Below are 26,537 nucleotides of genomic sequence, written 5' to 3'. Positions count from 1 at the left end.
TCTATTTTACATATAGTAGTGTGTGTTAATCCCAAGTTCCAAATGTTTCCCTCCCCCTCACGTTTCCCCTTTGATAACCATAATTTGTTTTCAAAATCTGTTAATCTGTTTCTATTTGTAAACAAGTTCATTTATATAATTTTTAATTAGATTCCACATATGAATGATATTATATGATATTGTCTTTCTCTGTCTGATATGATAATCTCTAGGTCTATTCATGTTGCTGCAAATGGCATTATTTCATTCTTTTAAATGGCTGAGTAATATTCCACAGTGTGTGTGTGTACACACATGGACATGGACATGAGTGAGCAACCTCCATAAGATTGTGAAGGACAGGGAAGCCAGGCGTCCTGCAGTCCATGGAGTCACCAAAAGTCAGACACAATTAAGCAACTAAACTACAACAAATATACATATGTGTGTATGTCTGTGTCTGTGTCTGTGTGTGTGTACACCACATATATATATACACCACATCTTATTAATCTATTCCTCTGTCCATGGACTTTTAGATTGCTTTCATGTCTTAGCCATTGTAAATAGTGCTACAGTGAACACTGGGGTGCAAGCATCTTTTCAAATTATAGTTTTCTTCAGATATACACCCAGCAGTGGGATTGCAGGATCATATGGTAGTTCTTTTTTCATTTCTTAAGGAACTGCCATAGTATTCTCCATGGTGGTTGTACCAATTTCCATTCCCACCTACAGTGTAGGAGGGTTCCCTTTTCTCCACACTTTAACCAGCGTTTCTTGTTTGTAGATTGTTTTCCTTTTTTTTTTTTTTTTTTTTATGATGGCCATTCTGACTGGTGTGAGGTTGTAGTTTTGGTTTTCATTTCTTGATAATTAGTGATGAGCAACTTTTAGTGTGCTTTTTGGTCATCTGTATGTCTTCTTTGGAGAAATATCTATTTAGATCTTATGCCCATTTTTTGATTGGGTTGTTTGGTTTTTTTGACGTAGAGCTACATGAGCTATTTTTATATTTTGGAGATTAATCCCTTGTCATCAACCATTTCCCTTTTGATTTTACAGTGTTCTGACCTATTTTATTCAGCATTGTTCACATGATTAATGTTGTTACCTGTCTTATACTTAATTCAATAATTTATTGTTACTGAGTTTCCCCATATTTTAGTGACAAACTGTTTTGAGATTTTTTTTTTTGTTCTCATTCTGTTCTGTTCCGTTCTGTTCCATTCTGTTCAGTCGCTCAGTCATGTCCGACGCTTTGCGACCCTGTGGACTATAGCCTACCCGGCTTCTCCGTCCATGGGATTCTCCAGGCAAGAATACTGGAGTGGGTTACCATTAGATCATAACATTATTTTATTGGCATTCTGTTTTTGCCTGGTGTGAAGTTTTCAGTAATGAATAAACTCTTACAGTCAATATAGGCTATTTATACTGGAAGTGTATGATACTTCATTTTTTGGTATCAAATTTAACGATTTGTCTTTTGTAAACATTGAATTTAATTATCTAACAATTATGAATAATGTTCATAAAATGTATGTTTATTCAAAATTTGTATTTACTATTTATCATCACTAGTTAAGTATGAAACACTTGAAACAGAAAGCTCTTTTACTCTTTTAAAATTGATTGTGTTAATGTCAGTATACAAAATGACTAAACTAATTTTACCCTTGTAAGAAAGGAAACTTTTTTTGAGCCTAATATTTTAGGGTAAGGAATATTTAATTATCATATGTAAAATTATATTATTTAATTATTTGGTTACTATTCATATAATTAGATTTGTAGCCATATTTGGTCACTAGCTAGAATAGGATCCCCCCATTCAAGTCTGGTTCAGATGTTAAGACTCATGATACCACACACTGATCAAGAGGGTAAAAATGATGTATTACTTATACAATGAGGCTTTTTGAGAAGAGCAGGACAGTATCCAAAGTTGGATCCAAGCAGATCCAAAATTGCTTAAGGGAGGAAAGAAAGCTAGCTGGCTTTGTGTTTTATAAGGGTGATACTGGAGTGAAAACTCCTACATGCTGGTCAGGGCTTTTGAGATTCAAAATTCCCATTGTTTATAAAGAAGAATGCATACAGGTATTCTTGTCAGCTTGCCCAAATACCAGGCAAAAGGGAAACTGGGGGATGGGGAGGAAAGCTTGAAACTTGTGAGCAGTTAAAGATCAACGATGGATCGGCCTTCATCACAATTCACTCTCAGTGTTTGATTGAGTGAATTGTGCCATGTTTGAACTTATTTATACCCACAGTGGTACTTTGTGAGTCATAGATCCATTTAGTAAAGGAGATAAAAATTCATTGAACACCTTGTTCCAGAGCTCAGCGATATGGTGAGAAGTGAAATGAGTGCCTTGATCATTATCAATAATGACTAGAACTCTGTGTAGAGGCACATGTGGCCTTGAACTGCATTTTGGGAATGTCTGAGACAAGATTTAAAAATTTTTTTCCTCATAAAGGGCAACTCTGGACCACATGGTCAGACAGTTGGCAATGGCCCAGTGGTTTGTAAAAATGTTCAGTTGGGCTGATTTATTGACAAGGGTGGTCAGTGTAAAGATGCCTGACTGAAGTTTGGGCTGTTGCACTAATCATTGAGTCCTTTAATAGAAAAGTCTCAGTTAAGATATGAAAAGCAATGGCTTTCCAGGAAGTTGAGCCACGTATGATGATGGTAGCCATACTTGCTGTGACATGTACAAGCTTTCTTTGCTATCCACTCAAGATCCCAAGCAGTTCCTCTAGCTTAGGGGTTCAGAAAAGTAGTGACTGCCTGTGAATCCATAGCGTCTGTCAAGAAACTAAGGTTAGGGCAGGCCACACCCTCATTGGGGTGGGTTACTCCAGGGGGCCTAGGTTTGGTTTTAACAAATAGGTATCATTTCCATTTTAGCAAGGAAGCCTTAGCAGCCATACCCAGCTTGCAAGGCACTCCTTTCATGATCCAAGGTGTAATGGACAGCTGGATAGAGAGGATCATGATCTTAGAGCCTGTGAGAGTCTCTGTTTCTAGGAGATCCCAGTATGCAGCATTGTCATTGTGATGCCATAGGGTTTCAGGTGGGAACCTCTTGCATTTGAAGTCTATGGGCAACTTATGGCTACTATGGGTGGCCCAGAAACTCCATGAGGCATGAGAGGAAGTTGCTAAAGCCTTTACAGTGAAGAAGTCAGAGGGTGAAAGGGCAACACCTGTTATATTAAAATTTGGAAAGATTCTAGAGACCATTTTTGGTAGAAGACCCCATTCAAGGTAGTTTAGTATATTAGTAACAGGATAAATGGGCTTAAGTAAATGAAACGTATTTTTATAAATGAAAAATATGTTGCCCTCAAAATCCAAAAATTGCTAAAATATTTTCAGCTTGTTTTAACACAGTGGTACCGGGAGAATCAATGTTTATTTCTTAATGGTGTTAAGGATGGAGTAGCTTTTGACTGACCAATTAATATCTCAGGATTTAATTCAAGTGACAGGGCCTTCTAATATGTGTAGGGAAATGAAACCACCACCCCCCCTTTTTGTGAACTCTTTTATATCTGCTTGTCTTAAATGATTTTGACAAATGAATCTCCTTGAAGGAAGGTATGGTGTCACCTGTGCTCCTGAACAAAGTTGAATGCAGTTACCATCTTGCCTACCAAGGCAGTATGCAGTGGCTAGGCTGCTGAAGACCTCATAGGTAGCCAGGTAAAGTTGTCCTTTCAAAGTGCAAAGCAGAGAGCATATCTCATTAGAGTTAAAGGCAAACTATAGCTGAGTGTCTTTTGAAATCGGCATTAAATAGATGAAATGAGTCAAATCAGGGCTTCCCAGGTGGCACAGTGGTAAAGAATCCACCTGCCAATGCAGGAGATGCAGATGTGGGTTTGATCGCTTGGTTGGGAATATCTCCTGGAGAAAATTGGCAACATGCTCCAGTATTCTTGCCTAGAAAATCCCATGGACAGGGGAGCCTGATAGTTACAGTCCACAGGATTTCAAAGAGTCAGACATGACTTAACGACTAAGCACACACATGAGCCAAATCACTAGCAAAATATTACCACCTAGTGATTAGATGGGACTAGTAACTTAGATAATATCGAATAAGAGGCCTTTAATGAGTGGAGTAACAGAATTAGAGTTTCAGTAAACTAATGTGAGTTACCATTCATTTTCCCAGGTTTAAGAACAACCTAGCTTGTGTGTTAGTTGCTCAGTTGTGTCCAACTCTTTGTGACCTCATGAACTATAGCCCACCAAGCCCCTCTGTCCATGAAATTCTCCAGGCAAGAATACTGGAGTGGTTAACCATTCCCTTCTCCAAGGAATGTTTCCAATCCAGAGATCTGACCTGGGTCTCCTGCATTGCTGGCAGATTCTTTACTGTCTGAGCCACGAGGGAAGCCCAAATTGGCTATTAAATGGAGAAGTAGTGGTGATAAATACCCCTTCTGTAAATATCTTTTACAGTGGGCTTCAATCTTTGAAGATTCTGTTTTAAAATGCAGTGAACCATATGAACTATTTTAAGTGTTAAGAAAAGGCCATGGGATCTCAATTTCTTAGCCTGTTGTAAATGCTAAAGATATAGTTTAATTTATTATGTTTCTGATTAGAGCTTCTTTCATGATCACTGTGGGATATTTAGGCAGTGCAGTAGTTCTGATGATTAAAATGAAACATACTTATTTGTTCACTACTTTATATTTAATAAGTCCTTTAGATTACAGGGTATGAACTGTAATCTATTTAAGTATAGTGGGATCTCCAAGAATAATTATAATTTCAGCTTCTATTTTGATTAAGGCCATGAAGGTTTGCCAGTTGGTTCATATCAGTAAATATTAAAGTTAATTCAAAACTCATGTTATAGAGGTGCAAAAGCCCACCTGAGACATTTTAAATTTTCACTTTATAAATATTGTAGTAAAATGTAAGTTGCTATTTGGATCAAATGGTGGACCTCCTTTTTAACTAGTTGTTTATTGATTACCAGGTATATTTTAGAGGTACCATAAATGCTTTCTAAAGTGAAAGTGTTAGTTACTCAATCATGTCTGACTATGCAACTATGTGTCTTCCCCACCCAGGGTTCAAACCTGAGTCTTCTGCATTACAGGCTAGTGTTAAAGAACTTGTCTAGCAAAGCAGGAACCCGCTCCAGTATTCTTGCCTGGAGAATCCCATGGACAGAGGAGCCTGGTGGGCTCCAATCCCTGGAGTCTCAAAGAGTCGGACATGACTGAAGCGACTTAGCACACATGCATGCTTTGGAGGAGGGAAGATCCCTTTACTCTGCTCATATTTATAAGTTTCTTCCTCCAGAATGTCAAATCTGTAACATCAGAGTTATGGGCCTCTACCACAGCAATCATTGCTTTATATGGATTAAGGATTGGGAGTTTAAGTAGCATTTGAATTATCTTCTCAGTTGTGCCACATGGGTACCATTAGTATTTTATTCTATAAGCTTGAGGATAAAGATCTTTGTTGCACCGAAACCTCAGCAGCAGTCATAGAAAAAGATGTTTATAGAGTGGTGAGTCATCTGCTTTTAGGCCTGGAGACCTCAGCATGCCACATGCTAACTGCTCTTCCACACAATTGGCCATCCAACAGGACCACATATTTCACAGAGTATCAGTATTTTTCCTGAGAACTCTATAGAAGAAAGGCCACTGCCTGGCTGAGACCCACAGCCAGCAGTCACAGAGTAAGAGTCATTTCTCTGAACCAAGCATTAGTCATAGTTTATGCTGGAATCAAGATATGTAATTCAATTTGAGACACATAAATAGGTCCAGTCTAAGAAGCGCAATCCAGAGTCTTTTTGAGGTGGGTCCCAACTCTTGTTTCTAAATGTCAGTTATGAAAACTTCCTATGTAATTTGACTGAATCTATGATAAAGATTCATTAGAACTCAGCATATGTAATGCAAAGCAGAATAGCTCAAACTCCAAGATTGCTAGCAGGTAACAGAGCTGATTACTAACTCAAAGCAAAAAAGGAAAGACAGTCTAATGGTCATTGCCTGTACACAGTCTTAACTGCATCCATTGTTCTGGTTACCCTGTAACCAGGTGGGTTTTTTTTTGTTTTGTTTTGTTTTTGGATTTTGAGACTAATGGTACCACACAAATACCAAGGGAGTATGAATATTTTTATTATTCATGTAATGAAGTTTAAACGGGCCCAAAACAGCATAAAATAAAATCAGGGAAAGGTATTGACTTTGGGTGTTTTAGTGTGGTTACAGGGTGGTAGTGGAGTGAGGGTTTCTGTGTTCAGATAAGTGCATTTATGGTTTGAATTTTCCACTAATACCCTAGGAAAGGGAAAATTCATGCTTTCTAATCAGTTTGCCCATATAGGATTTCTAAGGGAAAGGGGAGCGGTAGGTCTTGAAAGTTGTCAGCAGTAGACATCAGAACAGGTTTCAGACTCTTTTTTTTTCATTTTATAATCAGCATGTTCTTCATTTAATACTCTTTCTTACATACTCTTTAATATGAGCTTCAATTTATTATAAAGCTGTAATTTATAAATTGTATAGTAGCTTATGTGTTGGTATATACCATGATATCAACTTTCTATTGCTTTTATATTCTTATATTTTTAATTCCTTTTATACTCCAAGACAATGACAGTAATATGCTCTAGAATATGATTAACTAAATTTTCAAAATAACTATCAAAAAGTCTGTTATGTCATTATGATAAATGTATATTTGCATTAATTGTGTAATGGGTGTCAAAGTTGATGTTTCACATTTCTGTCATTTTAAAAAACAGTTATAGGAAATAAATGATTCCTAATGATTCATCACCAACTCAATGGAGGTGAGTTTGAGTGAACTCTGGGAGTTGGTGATGGACAGGGAGGCCTGGTGTGCTGTGATTCATGGGGTCGCAAAGAGTCGGACACGACTGAGCGACTGAACTGAACTGAATGATTCTGAAGAAAACTTTGAAAAATATAGCACAGGAACACCAAAGTAGACATTTTGCAACAATTTCTTTAAAGTGTCGTTATGATGTTTCACCCTATTTGTCTCATTCATATTTGCTTTTATTTTTTATTTTACCAAGATGATAAGTTCAGTGGTTGCCATGATAGGTGTTTAATATTAGTTGGCATCAGCTTTCTGAAGATTATTTTGAAGTATGTTTTATTAAAGTCATAAAGTCAATGATGGTTACTAATAAACTCATTGAAGAGAAGAATTGTTAGTTATTGTGGAATAATGGAAAATAAACTGAATTGGGATCTAAAGGTTTGGATTATAATCTTTGACTCTAATTGGCCATATGATCTTGAGCAAGTAATTTGAGTTTTTTGGGCCTCATTTTCTTGATCTGTAAAATGAAAAGTTTCGATAACAGTGGTCTCCAAGGACCCTCCCAGCTCAAAAAAAATATGTGAAATTTATATTTAAATTCAAAGAGTTTGCTACTGGCAGCTAGAGAAGTGAAATATAGGAAAGTACTACCAACTTCCTGAAATTCAAGAGTCTGTCATAGAATTCTTGGATTTGTATAATTTTAATATGATTACATATTTAACAGAAATTCTGAATCATTTATGTTCCTGAAGAAATGTTACATAACAATGATAACTCTTCTTTATTTTCTTTCTGTAGAAAAGAAAGATTTCTTTCATTTTTTAATGCACCAGAATATCCTTAACCTTCATGTTTCATTCTTCATTCACTACAATTACTAGGAAATTAATTTTTTACTATATTCCCCTACTGATACTTCGGTACAAAATAATTCCTTTTATTAAACTGAATATTCATATACAGGGAGAAAATATTACCTAGAAAATTTTACTATGAAATTTGTGTTCTTCCCTTAAGAACTCAATATGAAAGAATATTTGAAATAGTGAAAAGAAAGAAAAAAACAGAACAGTTCCATATAGGTATTCATAACTTTTCTGGAAAAAGGTTTTATGGAGAAGTAATTAAATACAGCTTTTTTTAGTGTTTCATTATTCTGTCATGCAGAATCACAGTTGTAATATTTCATACTATGACAGTTTAAAACTAGAGGACAAATGATTCACAAAAGCTCACAGCATGCCAGAAGCAGAGTCTTCTGTAAACATGAAATACTCATCATTTTCAACACTCTCCCACTGTTATTTCAGGAAAGTATAATGATCTCTAATTGTTTAGTACTGAAATCCAGTGCTGATTACAATTAAAATATAATTTTTTTTTTTCCGGTTTTGGTGACTCATGATTTGATGTATCTTCTGTAGACCTGACAATACAGAAGTTTGAAATAATTCATTTATTTCAAAACTCAGTTATATTTCAGATAAGTTAAAGGATCGATAGTGTTTATTTTGTAGTTAATATACAAACACATAGTATACATCACACATTGTAGAAGTGTTATCCCAGTCCCTGAGTTATAAGAGGGATTTAACTAGTAATCTCTTACAGTTTATATATACTCTTAATATTTCACCCTAGCTGCTTTTGCTGGGACAGGGTAACTCTAAAAGAGATATGTAACTGGAATGTTTTCCAAATTCACTAAGGCTGTGTTATCTATTAAAATACCAAATTAAATACCAGAGTTTCATCTGTCATATTGCTTCTCTTAGCAGCCTTTTATATAACGTATGTTTTTAAATCTAGTATAGCATTTATTTCATTGTAACAGGGGTTGTCAATTAGAATTCAAATTAAAAGCATTAACTTAATGGCAGATAACATAAAAGAGATCAGGATGTGAGCATGGTCAGTATGAAATGATGATAACGTGGTGAACTAAGTTCTGTGCCTTCTTGAAAACAAATTCCAAAATGTTTAAAACATAGTGTGGTCCAGACAAAACTCATATGTGGAATGATTTGATTTTCAACCTAATATGTTTGCTGTGTTTAGTTTAAAGGTATGGAAACTTAATAATGACTTCCTTTTCCTTTTTCCTCATCCCTTTGTTCCTGTCCACTATCTCTTAATTCATAGATATTTGCTGCTATTAATTCCAACCTCATTGTGCGTTGATACCTGTATTATTTTGCTTGTAAGTGGCAGTTATTCACTAGTTGAATCAATTATTTATTTAAACAATAGTATACACGCAGCCTTGAGCTAGAATCTGGGAATAAAGGTTATGTAAACATGCAAAGATGGGCTCGATAAAGGACAGAGATGGTATGGACCTAACAGAAGCAGAAGATATTAAGAAGAGGTAGCAAGAATACACAGAAGAACTGTACAAAAAAGATCTTCAACGAAGATAATCATGATGACGTGATCACTCACCTAAAGCCAGACATCTTGGAGTGTGAAGTCAAGTGGGCCTTAGAAAGTATCACTACGAACAAAGCTAGTGGAGGTGATGGAATTCCAGTTAAGCTATTTCAAATCCTGAAAGATGATGCTGTGAAAGTGTTGCACTCAATATGTCAGCAAATTTGGAAAACAGCAGTTGCCACAGGACTGGAAAAGGTCAGTCTTCATTCCAATCCCAAAGAAAGGCAATGCCAAAGAATGCTCAAATTACCGCACAATTGCGCTCATCTCACATGCTAGTAAAGTCATGCTAAAATTCTCCAAGCCAGGCTTCAGCAATATGTGAACCATGAACTCCCAGATGTTCAAGCAGGTTTTAGAAAAGGCAGAGGCACCAGAGATCAAATTGCCAACATCCGCTAGATCATGGAGAAAGCAAGAGAGTTTCAGAAAAACATCTGTTTCTGCTTCATTGACTATGCCAAAGCCTTTGACTGTGTGGATCACAATAAACTGTGGAACATTCTGAAAGAGATGGGAATTCCAGGCCACCTGACCTGCCTCTTGAGAAACCTGTATGCAGGTCAGGAAGCAACAGTTTGGTTCCAAATAGAAAAAGGAGTACGTCAAGGTTGTATATTGTCACTCTGATTATTTAACTTATATGCAGAGTACATCATGAGGAACGCTGGGCTGGAAGAAGCACAAGCTGGAATCAAGATTGCCAGGAGAAATATCAATAACCTCAGATATGCAGATGACACCACCCTTATGGCAGAAAGGGAAGAGGAACTCAAAAGCTTCTTGATGTAAGTGAAAAAGGAGAGTGAAAAGGTTGGCTTGAAACTCAACATTCAGAAACAAAGATCATGGCATCTGGTCCCATCACTTCACAGGAAATAGATGGGGAAACAGTGGAAACAGTGTCAGACTTTATTTCTTTGGGCTCCAAAATCACTGCAGATGCTGATTGCAGCCATGAAATTAAAAGATGCTTACTCCTTGGAAGGCAAGTTATGACCAACCTAGATAACATATTAAAAAGCAGAGACATTACTTTGCCAACCAATGTCCATCTCATCAAGGCTATGGTTTTTCCCGTGGTCATGTATGGATGTGAGAATTGGACTGTGAAGAAGGCTGATCGCCGAAGAATTGATGCTTTTGAACCGTGATGCTGGAGAAGACTCTTGAGAGTCCCTTGGACTGCAAGGAGATCCAACCAGTCCATTCTAAAGGAGAGCAGTCCTGGGTGTTCATTGGAAGGACTGATGATAAAGCTGAAACTCCAATACTTTGGCCACCTCATGCGAAGAGTTGACTCACTGGAAAGGACTCTAATGCTGGGAAACTGAGGGTGGGAGGAGAAGGGGGCGACAGAGAATGAGATGGCTGGATGGCATCACCAACTGGATGGACATGAGTTTGAGTGAACTCCGGGAGTTGGTGATGGACAGGGAGGCCTGGCATGCTGTAATTCATGTGGTCGCAAAGAGTCGGACACGACTGAGCGAATGAACTGAACTGAACTGAACTAAACAATGCTTTCTGCCTTTTAGGAGGGCATGAGCAAGGAACTAGGTAATTGAAGAGTTTATTGAAAAAGAATGTGAAAACTGCTATAACAGGTGTTTTTAAGGATGTTAAGGAAAAATGTCTTAGGTAGACTGGTGGCAAATTTGGGAAATGGGGGCGGTCACAGTGTCAGGAACATTTACCTGATGATACTGTATGTATCAGTCACTTTAAGAGAAATAATTCCAGCCAGGAAAAATGACACAGGCAAAGGCAAAGACATATGGTACACAGTTTCTGAAAATGACTACGTAATTTTTTCTCTAGGTGAAGAGCAAAGCGCTACTCAGAAACTAATATGCTTGAAACGAGAAGCACACAGAGACCAGATTATGAAAGGCTTTCTATGCAACATTTATGTCAATTCAAAAATGCTTAATCCCACTTAGCTTCAGAGACATTTTCTAGCCTGACCATACTGATGTCTAAGAAAACAGAAATGTTTGATTAGTTTCATTAGCATATATTCTAGTTGAATAGTCCGACAGTGTAGGAATATTAGCCACCTGGTACACACTGGCATAGCCATTGATCTTGTTAGAATTTTTAAATACTTTTGGCTGTTGGCAATCTCCTGGACAATTCTACATTTCTCTCCACCTAGCCCTTCCCTTAACCCTTCCCCTCAACAACTAAAAGAGTAATATCTAGCATGGCATTAATTCTGACTGGTCTATGCCTGTGTCATATGCATTAAATATTTTGAGTCACCCTGTAAATACAACTGAATATACTCAAACACACACACACACTTAATATATCTCAAATTCTGCTAATAGGGGTGCAGAGTGAGAAGAAAATAGGTTGCTATGAAAGAACAATGGAAGGATCAAATTTAACTTGAGATTAGTGAAGATTGCAATATTCTGTAAACTGAAAGATAAGTAGGTTGAAATTTGTCATGTATGCTGTAGAAACTAATCAAACTATATAAACAGGGGAATATCACAGCCTGTTGGACATTTTAGGTATATATTGGTGGCAGGAGATGAGTCTAGAGGCACAGGATTAGAGACAACGAAAGGACTAATTTTGGCAGTGTGAGAAGGGAAGAAAATGTTCCTAGGGGATATTAGAGATGAGTAAAACATGTGTGGTTAGTATTCTAGAGTAACTCGTTGTCTGGACAGAGTGATGCAAGCAGACAGATGCCAAGTGCTATCACAGAGGCAATCACACCTGGAGCCAAAGCCCTTCCTAATGCTGGACATGAGTTAAATCTAGAATCCATTTGTAAACTTAGCAGCTTCAGAAATGCAATGCTGTCAAACTTTAGGAGATGGGTTGACATTGATTCCCACTCACCAAACCTGGAGGAGACTCATTAAAAAATCACAATGCCAGTTAACCAATTTGTTGTGAGAGAGTGTCCAGCAAGCTTATCATGCTGGCCACTTGCTTAATTTGTGAACATAAAACAATAAATTTTTGTGTGTGTGTGTACACAATCATGTTGTAAATTCTAGGGCTCCATGTAAAGGTTAGTTATAATCTTTTCAATATCTTGTTTTCTCACTAGTTAATTGTGAGGAATGTCATTTAATAACTCTATTTTAAATAATTTTTGAGTACTGAACAAATACCTGGTTCTGTTTGTTTTCTTCAGACAACAGCCTCTCTTCTACATACATGTTTCCTTAGTTGTACTTCATAAAACTATTTATCTCTACTTAATGCTTACTGTACTTGGAAAGCAACTCTGAGTAATCCAGAATCCTCTATTTAATGAAATTCGAGCTCCACAAGCTACTGATCACAAATTTTCTTAATCTGGTGATTTCTTTCCACACCAATTTGCTAAGTTCTTCTAAAATTTACTTAGTAATTTGCCTTATTTTTGCTGATTTTCAGTTATAATTGTTGAGGGGATATTCTGTTTGAAAAATAAAGTCTGCATTCACAGTTTTTACTTATTTATAAGATATATTTTTAAACATTTCTTCCAGCTCTCTGCCAGTCATTTGGCTTCATAATACTTAAAACATAATCATCCTCCATATTTCTTGCTTTGAAATTTTAATTTCTATTTACTTAGAAACAATATGATATCTGAAATATTTCTAAGTAATCCTAGGGCTTGGCACTGCAGTGGTTTATGTGGATGAAACTAGCCAGTTTGTGAATAGATAGTTTAAATTTTTCTGTATGAAAATGTCTTTGAAACTCAATTGCTGTTTCAAAGGATTATATTTTTTTAAATAATAGAATTTTAAAAATATATAAATATTTACCTTTAATTTTTAATGTACCTTTGACAGTAATGTAAATTAATACAGCCACTATGGAGAACAGTATGGAGATTCCTTAAAAAACTAGAAATAAAGCTACCATATGATCCAGTAGTCCCACTACTGGGAGTATACCCTGAGAAAAGAATAATTCAAAAAGACACATGTTCATTGCAGCACTATTTGCAACAGCCAGGACATGGAAGCAGCCTTGATGTTCATCAACAGATGAATGGATAAAAAAGTTGTGATACTTATACACAATGGAATATTAGCCATAAAAAGGAATGTATTAGAGTCAGGTGAACTAAGATGAATAACCTAGAAGCTGTTATACAGGGTTATAACACCAACCAAGGTCCGTCTAGTCAAGGCTGTGGTTTTTCCCGTGGTCATGTATGGATGTGAGAGCTGGACTGTGAAGAAAGCTGATTGCCAAAGAATTGATGCTATTGAACTGTGGTGTTGGAGAAGACTCTTGAGAGTCCCTTGTACCACAAGGAGATCCAACCAGTCCATTCTAAGGGAGATCGATCCTGGGTGTTCATTGGAAGGACTGATGCTAAAGCTGAAACTGCAATACTTTGGCCACCTCATGCGTCGAGTTGACTCACTGGAAAAGACTCTGATGCTGGGAAAGGTTGGGGGCAGGAGGAGAAGGGGATGACAGAGAATGAGATGGCTGGATGGCATCACTGATTCTGTGGACAGAAGTTTGAGTGAACTCCGGGAGTTGGTGATAGACAGGGAGGCCTGGCGTGCTGTGATTCATGGGGTCGCGGACAGTCGGACACGACTGAGCGACTGAACTGAACTGAACACAGTAATTATACACAATAAGTCAGAAAGAGAAAAAGAAATATTGTATATTAATGCATATATATGGAGCCTAGAGAAATGGTACTGATGAACCTATCTGTAGGGAAGAAATATAGATGCAGACATAGAGAATGGATGGACTTGTGGACACAGTAGGGGAAGGAGAGGGTGGGATGAGCCAAGAGAGTAGCACTGAAAATATATACATTACCATGTTTGAAACAGATAGCTAGAAGGATGCTTCTATGTAACACAGGAATCTCAGCCTGGTGCTCAATGACAACTAGAGAGGTAGGAGGGAGGCTCAAGAGAGAGGGGATATATTTAAACTTATGTCTGATTCATGTCATTGTACAGCAGAAACTAACACAATACTGTAAGCAATAATTCCCCAATTAAAGAAACTAAACAATAAATACATGAAAATATTTGTATCTTTATTTTTTTAAAATCCTCAGCTTGTACTACCAAGAGTTGATTGAGGAATTGCTTGGGATAGTTTTCCCAACAAGTCAATTAATACTATGTGATAACAGAAGGCTCTACACATGGACATCACCAGATGGTCACTACCGAAATCACATTGATTATATTCTTTGCAGTCAAAGACGGAGAGGCTCTATACAGTCAGCAAAAACAAGACCATGAGCTGACTGTAGCTCAGAACATGTACTCCTTATTGCAAAACCAGATTTGAAATGAAGACAGTAGGGAAAACCACTACACCATTCAGGTATGACCTAAATCAAATCCCTTACGACTATACAGTGGAAGTCACAAATAGATTCAAGGGATTAGATCTGATAGACAAAGTGCCTGAAGAACTATGAACAGAGATTCATGACATTGTTCAGGAGGCAGAGTTCAAGACCATCCCCAAGAAAAAGAAATGAAAAAGGTAAAATGGCTCTTTGAGAAGGCCTTACAAATAGCTGTGAAAAGAAGAGAAGCTAAAGACAAAGGAGAAAAGGAAAAATATACCTGTTTGAATGCAGAGTTCTAAAGAATAGCAAGGAGAGATAAGAAAGCCTTTCTCAGTGATCAGTGAAAAAGAAATAGAAGAAAACAATAAAATGGCAAAGACTGGAGAAAATTAGAGATGGCAAGGGAGCATTTCGTGCAAAGATGGGCACAATAAAGGACAGAAATGGTATGGACCTAACAGAAGCAGAAGATATTAAGAAAAAGTGGCAAGAATACACAGAACTATTAAAAAAACATCTTCATGACCCAGATAACCATGATGGTGTGATCACTCACCTAGAGCCAGACATCCTGGAATGTGAAGTCAAGTGGGCCTTAGGAAACAACACTACAAGCAAAGCTAGTGGAGGTGATGGAATTCCAGTTGAGCTATTTCAAATCCTAAAAGATAATGCTTGAAAGTGTTGCACTCAATATGCCAGCCAAGTTGGAAAACTCAGCAGTGGCCACAGGACTGGAAAAGGTCAGTTTTCATTCCAATCCCAAAGAAAGGCAATGCCAAAGAATGTTGAAACTACTACACAAACGCAGTCATCTCACATGCTAGCAAAGTAATGCTCAAAATTCACCAAGTCAGGTTTCAACAATACGTGAACTGTGAACTTCCAGATGTTCAAGCTGGTTTTAGAAAAGGCAGTGGAACCAGAGATCATATTGCTAACTTCCACTGGACCATAGGAAAAGCAAGAGAGTTCCAGAAACCCATCTACTTCTGCTTTATTGACTGCTCCAAAGCCTTTCACTGTGTGGATCACCACAAACTGTGGAAAATTCAAGAGACGGGAATACCAGACCACCTTACTTGCCTCTTGAGAAACCTGTATGCAGGTCAGGAAGCAACAATTGGAACTGGACATGGAACAGTAGACTGTTTCCCAATAGGAAAAAGAGTTTGTCAAGGCTGTCACCCTGCTTATTTAACTTATATACAGAGTACATCATGTGAAATGCCAGGTTGGATGAAGCACAATTTAGAATCAAGATTGCCAGGAGAAATATCAATAACCTCATATATGCAGATGACACCACCCTTATGGAAGAAAGTGAAGAACGACTTAATAGCCTCTTGTTAGTGAAAGAAGAGAGTGAAAAAGTTGGCTTACATTCATAAAACTAAGATCATGGCATCCAGTCCCATCACTTCATGGCAATTAGACGGGGAAACAATGGAAATAGTGATAGACTTTATTTTTTTTGGCTCCAAAATCACTGCAGATTGTGACTGCAGCCATTAAATTAAAAGACGCTCTTGGAAGAAAAGTTATGACCAACCTAGATAGCATATTAAAAAGCAGAGACATTACTCTAGCGACAAAGGTCTGTCTAGTCAAAGCTATGGTTTTTCCAGTAGTCATATATGGATGTGAGAGCTGGATTATAAAGAAAGCTGAGCACCAAAGAATTGGTGCTTTTGAACTGTGGTGTTGGAGAAGACTCTTGAGAGTCCCTTGGACTGCAAGGAGATCCAACCAGTCAGTCCTACAGGAAATCAGTCCTGAATATTCATTGGAAGGACTAATGCTGATGCTGAAAATCCAACACTTTGGTCACCTGATGCGAAGAACTGATTAATTGGAAAAGGTCCTGCTGCTGGGAAAGACTGAAGGCAGGAGGAAAAAGGAACAACAAAGGATGAGATTTTTGGGTGGTGTCACCGACTCAATAAACATGAGTTTGAGCAAACTCCACGAGTTGGTGATGGACAGGGAACACTGGCATGCTGCAATCCATGGAGTTGCAAAGAGTCAGACACAACTGAGCATCTGAACTAACTGACTGACTGTTATTATGTGTTACTTATTCTTTTATATCTTAGATTTAAGTAGGTTTGATATCTTTTTTAAATACCAGAAGACAAGTCTTAGCCCTTAGATGATCAGTTAACAAATTATGTGAAATTGGATGAGTCATTTAATATCTCTGGGTCTCAGTTTCCTGCTCTCTGAAAAGGAGGACCTTGAAAACATATTTCTAAGGACATCTTTCACTGTGATTTTCTTTATAATTTGATTATGTCTTGTCCTGTTTTATTTATTGTGTTCTGCTTCCCCTGCCTACTCTAGGTTAGTAGAGGTACATTTTCATCCCAGTTCTGCCACTGACTTGCTGGTTATATTGATCAAGTTACTTACTCAGGTTTCTTCCTCAGAGGAATTAACTATCCCAGCCCAATGGTTTTCTATTGAGAATCAGGAATCTGCTGAGATTTACTTATGTAGAGCATTTAGCATAGTACATAGCATGTACAAAATGCTCAGTTAATTTTAACTAATATTTGCGATAGCATCACCTCTCTTAGGCCATTATCTTTTTTCTTAGCTGCATATGTGTGTGTGTATGTATATATATATATACACACATACATATATATATATGTTTCTAGTCACTGTATTTGATAGGTCATAGTTTAGAAATCAGGAAATATAATTCTACAATACATTTCAGGAAGTAATTTTTTATAATTTATGTTGAAGTGGTGAAAGTAGCAAAATGGTATTCATTGAAAAGTAAAATATGAAAAATAATTTATTATGATTGAATTATGTTGCATATTTTCTGTGCAGTAAATATTACTTCTTTACAAATAATGTCATGGTAAGTAAAGACATATATCTGATTTTAGTTGGTTGAATGTCCACGTTTACTCAAGTGAACTGACTTGTTAATTTATATGATGATGTGCCTAGAGCAACCATGTCCTGTCATAACATGGATGATGTTACATGTGCATGGGTTAGTTGGTTGAGCTCTCAAGCTAGTAATTAAAGAAAAAAATGAACTATTTAAAAAAGTGACTTATGTACATATAATTACCAGACAGTCCACTGCTATCTGAAAATACTAAAAACATCCTCTTAGAGGTAAAGCTGTCATTGTAAGTGTCTTAAAACAGTAAAATAGCCTTCCCATCAAATATTTCGCAAGAAAGTTATGTATATTAGATTATGTAGTCAATCTCTTGTTTAAGAAATTATAAAGAAATTTAATCACAAAATTTTACTGATATAGAAAATATGGTTTCATTTTTGTCTACTCTTAATTTTTTAAACCATATACATTTAGAGAAATGACATAAAGCATACTTTAAAATAACTGTTTTCTTACATCAACTCTTTTATTCTTCCGTTAAAGATCCTCATATCTTCAGGAAACTAAGAATGTGTTGGTATGATGTACATGTTTAAATTTTCTTTCCAACAACACATTAAAAATTTGTATTCAGTGCTGAAGCATAAAATATTTTTCAAAAACCCAGATCTGGTTTATTTTATACCTATTCTGATTTTTTATATCCAAGATCAATTTTGTAGTTTGCTAAGATTTAAACATTTAAACAACATGTAGGGAAGTGGAAGATAAGCTATATAACCTGACATTCCTTTTACCTGAGAATCTTGCAGACTTCATGGCAGTGTGGCCTGGCAGATTGTATGTAAACAGATCATAAATCACAGCCAGGGAGGATTTCAGTCACTGGTTCTGTGGCAGAAATATAAGCCAAATGAGCAGATGCTATGGGGAAAATTAGTATCTAACTGAGGTAATAAATGATCCCATGCTTTGTTAAAAGTATGTTTCTAAATAATGAATATCTTTATATCCAGTAAAACAGAAACACTCTTAAAATCTAAATTTAAAAATATTTAAAAAGTCTATATTTTAAATAATTGTTGATTTGGTTCACCAACTATATTAAAAGCCATATAATCGATCAAGCATAAAAGAGTATATTAAAAGAATAGTTTCATTTTAAAATCATATTGAATGCTTTCTAAAACTTTCAATAATGCTTCTAACAAAACTTTTAAAAGAAATATTTTTGGTTTATTTGAATATTTCACATGAATTCTAGAAAAAAAAATAGAAAATACAAAGAGTTTGTTTAAACCATCCGTGATTCCACCATCCAGAGAAAATACTGGGAAAATGCAGGCTTTTTCTTTCTAGTATTTTACATGAGTTTTAATGAAATAGTAAACAAATAATATATATCACATTCTATCTACTGTTTTAGCCAATTATATTTTAGGTATTTTCTTATGCAGGTAAATATTCTTCATCATCATGATTTTTAATAGTTGCATAATTTTTGTTTATTATTGTACCAGAGTCTGTTCATTTCTATAAGGCTGGTTATTCAGATGGTTTCTCCCACCTGGTTTTTCCTTTCAGTTCAGTTCAGTTCAGTCACTCAGTCGTGTCCGACTCTTTGTGACCCCATGGACTGCAGCACTCCAGGCCTCCCTGTCCATCACCACCTCCAGGAGTTCTCAAACTCATGTCCATTGAGTCGGTGATATCATTCAACCATCTCATCCTCGGTCATCCCCTTCTCCTCCTGCCTTCGATCTTTCCCAGCATCAGGGTTTTTCTTTTACAAATATTATTATAATAAACATGTTAATGTATCAATCTTTGTCTGCATTTCTGATAAGTTTCTAGACAAGATTTCCAGAAGAGGAATCACTAAGTCTGTGAGCATGAACTTTTTCAAAGCTCCTGATGATACATATTTATAAATTGGTTTCTAGAAAGATTTATCCAATTTAGAATCCCACCAAGAAGCATAAGAAAATGCCTAGATCATTCAACTAAGTTACTGTTTTGAAACAAAGCTTATGTCACTTCAGTTCAGTTCATTCAGTCGCTCAGTCATGTCCAACTCTGTGACCCCATGAATCACAGCATGCCAGGCCTCCCTGTCCATCACCAACTCCCGGAGTTCACTCAAACTCATGTCTATTGAGTCAGTGATGTCATCCAGCCCTCTCATTCTCTGTTGTCCCCTTCTCCTCCTGCCCCCAATCCCTCCCAGCATCAGAGTCTTTTCCAGTGAGTCAACCCTTCACATGAGGTGGGCAAAATATTGGAGTTTTAGCTTTAGCATCAGTCCTTCCAATGAACACACAGGATTGATCTCCTTTAGAATGGACTGGTTGGATCTCCTTGCAGTCCAAGGGACTCTCAAGAGTCTTCTCCAGCACCACAGTTCAAAAGCATCAATTCTTCAGCAATCAACCTTCTTGTCACTTAGATAGAAAGCTATAGGCAAGTAACCCACAACTTCAAAAGCACTTCTTACAATTAAAATGTCCAGGAGAAAAACACGGTCAGTAAGAGCCTTATGGATTTCTCATGCCCAAATGAACTCACTTTCAGTCCCTATCTTTGCTGTTTCCAAACCAAGATATGAACATGTCCCTAGAGACCCAAGCCCTTCAACCACACAGATTTATAAATCAGATGACCTTTAAAAAGAAATTTACATAGGGAAATATATATGCTAAGTATGCCAAAATACTAATTTTAGCCATCCAATATTCTTTCTCTGATTGGAAATTTTCTGAAAACTTAAATCTGCAGATTAGTTTTTAATACAGAATCATTTTATAAAGTAACTCTATGATAATAATGAGTTATATTTTCAAATTATTATAACCTAAAACATACTGCTTTGCTATAGGTTATATACTCACATAGCTTGACCAACAAGTGATTGCTCTTTGAATTTTATTTTTTACCTGGCATACTGGACATTACATTTCACTTATGTTTGAGTGTTTCTCAGCAGTCTGTGGGGTTGCTAAGGGTTGGACACGACTGAGCTACTTCACTTTCACTTTTCACTTTCACACATTGGAGAAGGAAATGGCAACCCACTCCAGTGTTCTTGCCTGGAGAATCCCAGGGACGGGGGAGCCTGGTGGGCTGCTGTCTATGGGGTCACACAGAGTCGGACACGACTGAAGTGACTTAGCAGCAGCAGCAGCAGCAGTATGTAAGACTGTAGTCTCTCAATTTCTGTTAGGTTGTTATTTTAAAATCGTTGTGCTCTTATCAGCAAAAGTACTAAAAGAGCTCATACTTGGTTTTCTACAACTATCTCAACTTCCACAGGATGTTTTTTTTCTTTTTGTATCAGTTGTTCAATCCAGAAATGAAATTATTAAAGCTTTCTCATTTTGGAAATGCGAATTATTTGTAATATGTACCATTCTATATACTAATTACAAGGTAATAAATTGCAATCAGTCTTAAATTTCCCTTTTCAAAAATCAAATTAACCTTTGAAAGTGTATTTCTTATATTGAGAACAGCCTAATTCTTAAATCTAGCTTTCAGTCTTAATAGAAATATAATATTGGATGAGTTTCTTTCCCTCTCCAGGCTTCAGATTTGTCATCTTTAAGATGAAGATAATAATTTCAATAGTATTATCAGGGGGATTTTCCATGTAAAATAATTATAAACTCATGCCCAGAATGTAGAAAATGTAGAATATAGTTATGATTATTTTTATTGTGACATAATAAAAATAATCAAGTCTATCTTTTCCCACATATTTGAAAAAACTATGTTCCATAATTTAAAAGGGTGTCATGTACTCTTAGGAACACGTGATATGGAACAAACATATTCAAAAATAAAACATTATTTTAGAACCTCTGCAGTATCAGGATTTCTAATCCACATACCTTCTTATTTCAGTTTCCTGAAGATTTTTCTATTTTTAAATTTGAAAATAAATTGGAATTAAAAAGAACAATATATGTGTTTAAAAATTTACATCTATTCTCAATTTACCAAATATTGATACATTCTTAGTCAAGTAAGAATATATTACTAATTGGTAAATACAGAGAACATTCCTGTGGGAACTTGAGAATAAAATGATGATACCTGCAAACATTATTGTTTTGTCTTATTTTAGAAATGTCCTAAGGTATGAGACAAGTGTATGAATATTGAACAGAAAATGGAAGATATCATTACTTGCAAATGATACAATTGCACATTAGAAGATTCAAAGAAATTGAAAGAAGCTTTTAAAAGATAATAAAACTGAATGAAAGATAAATATGCGTTGGCTTTCCTCTATAATAGTAATAACTGGGAAGAAATATGGTTAAAACAGATTAGTATTTACAGGATTTCATATAAGAAGCTTTTGAGTGAAAGATTTCTAAAATCTGAGTCATTACGATTTTATTTAAAGCTAAGCTTTCAGACTCAAGTGCTTATGAATTAATTACATCATTTAAGATGATTAGTTTTTTTCCTCCTTTGAACAAATTCTGATTAAATGTACTTGAGATTATCAATATAGATTAAGAGATAAAATATATCATACATACAAATGACCAAAAGTAGTAAGCACCATGTGAAAGATACTGCATTGTAACTAATGGAAGGTGGAAACATGGGGAATATTGCCCTGGGATTTGAATGGTAGGTAATATCTTCCTGTGCTCAGATAAGCATAAAGATTTAACAACCAAAAATAGGTGGCTTAGGCCAGGAACTTTATTTAATAGAATTGCTAAACAAGCAAGTTGTTTTCCTCAAGAGAAACTGGAAAAGCGTGGTAAAATTTCTGGAAGCCATATTATGTAAGAATATTTTTTTAATTAATTTTTTATTGAAGGTTAATTGCTTTACTGAATTTTGCTCTTTTCTGTTAAACCTCAGCATGAATCAGCCATAGGTATACATATATGCCCTCCCTTTTGAAACTCCTTCCCATCTCCCTCCCCATCCCACCCCTCTAGGTTGATACAGTACCCCTGTTTGAGTTTCCTGAGCCATACAGGAATTTCCCATTGGCTATCTATTTTACATACAGTAATGTAAATTTCTGTGTTACTCTTTCCATGTATCTCACCCACTCCTCCCCTCTCCCCATGTCCATAAGTCTATTCTCTGTCTGTTTCTCCATTGCTGCCCTGTAAATAAATTCTTCAGTACCTTTTTTGTTGATCCTGCATATATGTGTTAGAAAAAGGGTATTTATCTTTCTCTTTCTGGCTCACTTCACTCTGTATAATAGGTTCTAGGTTCATCCACCTCATTAGAACTGACTCAAATGTGTTCCTGTTTATGACTGAGTAATATTCCATTGTGTATATATATCATGGTTTCTTTATCCATTCATCTATCAGTTGGCATCTGGGTTGCTTCCATGTTCTAGCTACTGTAAGTAGTGCTGCAATGAACAATGGGGTACATGTGTCTCTTTCAATTTTGGTTTCCTCAGGGTATATGCCTAGGAGCGGGATTGCTAGGTCATATGGTGGTTTTATTCCTAGTTTTTTAAGGAATCTCCACACCATCTTCCATAGTGGCTGTATCAATTTACATTCTTACAGTGTAAGAGTATTCCCTTTTCTCCATACCCTCTCCAGCATTTATGGCTTGTAGACTTTTTAATGAAGGCCATTCTGACCGGTATGAGGTGATATCTCAATGTTCTTTTGATTTGCATTTCTCTAATAAGTGAAGAGGAACTAAAAAGCCTCTTGATGAAAGTGGAAGAGGAGAGTGAAAAGGTTGGCTTGAAGCTCAACATTCAGAAAACAAAATTCATGGCATCTGGTTTCATCACTTCATGGGAAATAGATGGGGAAACAGTGGAAACAGTGTCAGACTTTATTTTTTTGGGCTCCAAAATCGCTGCAGATGCTGATTGCAGCCATGAAATTAAAAGACACTTACTCCTTGGAAGGAAAGTTATGACCAACCTAGATAGTATATTAAAAAGCAGAGACATTACTTTGCCAACAAAGGTCCATCTAGTCAAGGCTATGGTTTTTCCCGTGGTCATGTATGGATGTGAGAGTTGGATTGTGAAGAAAGCTGATCGCCGAAGAATTAATGCTTTTGAACCGTGGTGCTGGAGAAGACTCTTGAGAGTCCCTTGGACTGCAAGGAGATCCAACCAGTCCATTCTAAAGGAGAGCAATCCTGGGTGTTCATTGGAAGGACTGATGCTAAAGCTGAAACTCCAATACTTTGGCCACCTCATGCGACGAGTTGACTCACTGGAAAAGAATCTGATGCTGGGAGGGATTAGGGGTGGGAGGAGACGGGGACGACAGAGAATGAGATGGCTGGATGGCATCACCGACTCGATGGACATGAGTTTGAGTGAACTCCGGGAGTTGGTGATGGACAGGGAGGCCTGGCGTGCTTGATTCATGTGATCGCAAAGAGTCGGACACGACTGAGCGACTGAACTGAACTGAACTGAACTGAATGATGAGTGATGCTGAGCATCTTTTCATGTCTGTTTGCCATCTGTATGTTTTCTTTGGAGAAATGTCTGTGTAGGTCGTTTTTCCAGTTTTTGATTGGGTTGTTTGTCTTTATGGTGTTGAGTTGTATGAGCTGCTTCTATGTTTTGGAAATTAATCCTTTGTTAGTTATTTCATTTCCTATTATTTTCTCCCATTCTGAGGGTTGCCTTTTCATCTTGCTTATGGTTTCCTTTGCTGTGAAAAAACTTTTAAGTTTAATCAGGTCCTACTTGTTTACGTTTGTTTTTATTTCCATTACTCTAAATAATGGATTGTAGAGGATCTTGCTTTGATTTACGTTATCAAGTTTTCTTCCTATGTTTTCCTCTAAGAGTTTTATAGTTTCTAGTCTTACATTTATGTCTTTATTCCATTTTTAGTTTATTTTTCCATATGGTGTTGGAAGTGTTCTAATTTCATTCTTTTACATGTAGCTGTCCAGTTTTCCCAGCACCATTTATTGAAGAGGCTGTCTTTGCCCCATTGTAAATTATTGCATCCTTTTTCAAAAATAGGGTATCTGTAGGTGCATGGGTTTTTTTCAGGACTTTCTATCTTGTTCCATTGGTCTATATTTCTGTTTTTTTGCCAGTACCATACTGACTTGACGACTGTAGCTTTGTAGTGTAACCTGAAGTCAGGAAGCTTGATTCCTCCAGCTCCATTCTTCTTTCTCAAGACTGCTTTGGCTATTTGGGGTCTTTTGTGTTTCCATATGAATCATGATTTTTTTGTTCTACTTGTATGAAAAATGCCATTGGAAATTTGATCCGTTCCGTTCCATCGCTCAGTCATATCCGACTCTTTGCGACCCTGTGGACTGTATCCTACCAGGCTTCTCCATCCATGGGATTCTCCAGGCAAGAATACTGGAGTGGGTTACCGTTTCCTTCTCCAGGGGATCTTCCCAACCCAGGGATCGAACCCTGGTTTCCTGCATTGGAGGCAGGCACTTTAACCTCTGAGCCACATAGGGACTGCATTAAATCTGTAGATTGCATTTGTTAGTATGGTCATTTTGACAACATTGATTCTTCCTACCCAGGAACATGGAATATCTCTCCATCTGTTTATGTCATCTTTGATTTCTTTCATTAATGTCTTATAATTTTCTGTGTACAGTTTTTTTGTCTCCTTAGGTAAGTTTATTCCTAGATATTTAATTATTTTTGCTGCAGTGGTGAATGGGATTGATTCCTTAATTGCTCTTTCTGATTTTTAATTCCATGTATTGATTTTGTATCCTGCAACTTTGCAAAATTCAGTGCTCAGCTCTAGTATATTTCAGATACTATCTTTAGGGTTTTCTATGTACAGTATCATGTCATTTGCAGACAGTGAGAGCTTTACTTCTTCTTTACTAATCTGGATTCCTTTTCTTTTTCTTCTCTGATTTTTGTAGCAGGACTACCAGAACTATGTTGAATAATAGTAGCAAAAGTGGACCCCTTTGCTTTTCTTGATCTTAGGGGGAATGCTTTCAGTTTTTCACCATTGAGAATAATGTTTACTGTAGGCTTATCATGTACGGCCTTTACTATGTTGAGGTATTCCTTCTATGCCCATTTTTGAAGAGTTTAATCATGGGGTCGCGGAGAGTCAGACACGACTAAGCGACTGAACTGAACTGAACTGAACTGAATCATAAATAGGTGCTGTTTTGTCAAAGGTTTTTTCTGTATCTTTGAGATGATCATATGTTTTTTATCTTTCAATTTGTTAATGTGGTGTATCACATTGATTGATTTGCTTATATTGAAGAGTCCTTGCATCCCTGTAATGAACCCCACTTGATCATGGTGTATAAGCTTTTTGATGTGTTGCTGAATTCTGTTTGCTAAAATTTTGTTGAGGATTTTTGCATCTTTGTTCATCAGTGATATTGGCCTGTAGTTTTCATGTTGTCTTTGTCTGGCTTTGGTATCAGGGGGATGGTGGCCTCGTAGAATGAGTTTGGAAATGTTCCTTCCTCTGCAATTTTTGGAAAGAGTTTTAGAAGGATAGGCATTAACTCTTCTCTAAATGTTTGGTAGAATTCTCCTGTGAAAACATCTGGTCCTGACCTTTTGTTTTTTGGGAGATTTTTTATCACAGCTTCAATTTCAGTGTTTTTAATAGGGTTGTTCATAATTTTGATTTCTTCCTGGTTCAGTCTTGGAGGATTGAATCTGTCCATTTCTTCTGATCATCTAAAGAATCTGTCCATTTCTTCTAATCATCTAAGAATCCGTCCATTTCTTCCAGGTTATCTATTTTATTTCCATGTAGTTCATAATTATCTCTTATAATCCTTTGTATTTCTGCATTGTCTCTGTCTTATCAAATAAGACTTGTGTTTCCTTATTAATTTTCTGTTTTGATGATCTGTCCATTGGTGTGAAGTGGGGTGTTAAAGTTTCCTACTATTATTGTGTTACTGTCAATTTCTCCTTTTATGTCAGTTATTGTCTGTCGTATGCATTGAGGTGCTCCTATGTTGGGTGAATAGATATTTACAATTATTATATCTTCCTCTTGGATTGATCCCTTGATCGTTATGTAGTGTCCTTCCTGCTGCATGGAATATATTTTTCCATCCTCTCACTTTCTGTCTATATGTGTCTTGTGGTC

The 26,537-nt window shown here is 36.5% G+C and overlaps 1 protein-coding gene across 4 annotated transcripts in view; it reads left to right on the top strand.

Moving 5' to 3' along the window:
- The window catches only part of CSMD3 (CUB and Sushi multiple domains 3), a 1,369,436-nt gene that overhangs the window by 1,093,200 nt on the left and 249,699 nt on the right, over positions 1-26,537 (top strand). The gene's annotated exons all lie outside the window — the stretch shown is intronic.

Source organism: Moschus berezovskii, chromosome 16, assembly GCF_049115385.1.
Source record: "Moschus berezovskii isolate FMDL1 chromosome 16, NW_MosBer_1.0, whole genome shotgun sequence".
Lineage (NCBI taxonomy): Eukaryota > Metazoa > Chordata > Mammalia > Artiodactyla > Moschidae > Moschus > Moschus berezovskii.
This window is presented reverse-complemented; position numbering and strand designations above follow the sequence as displayed.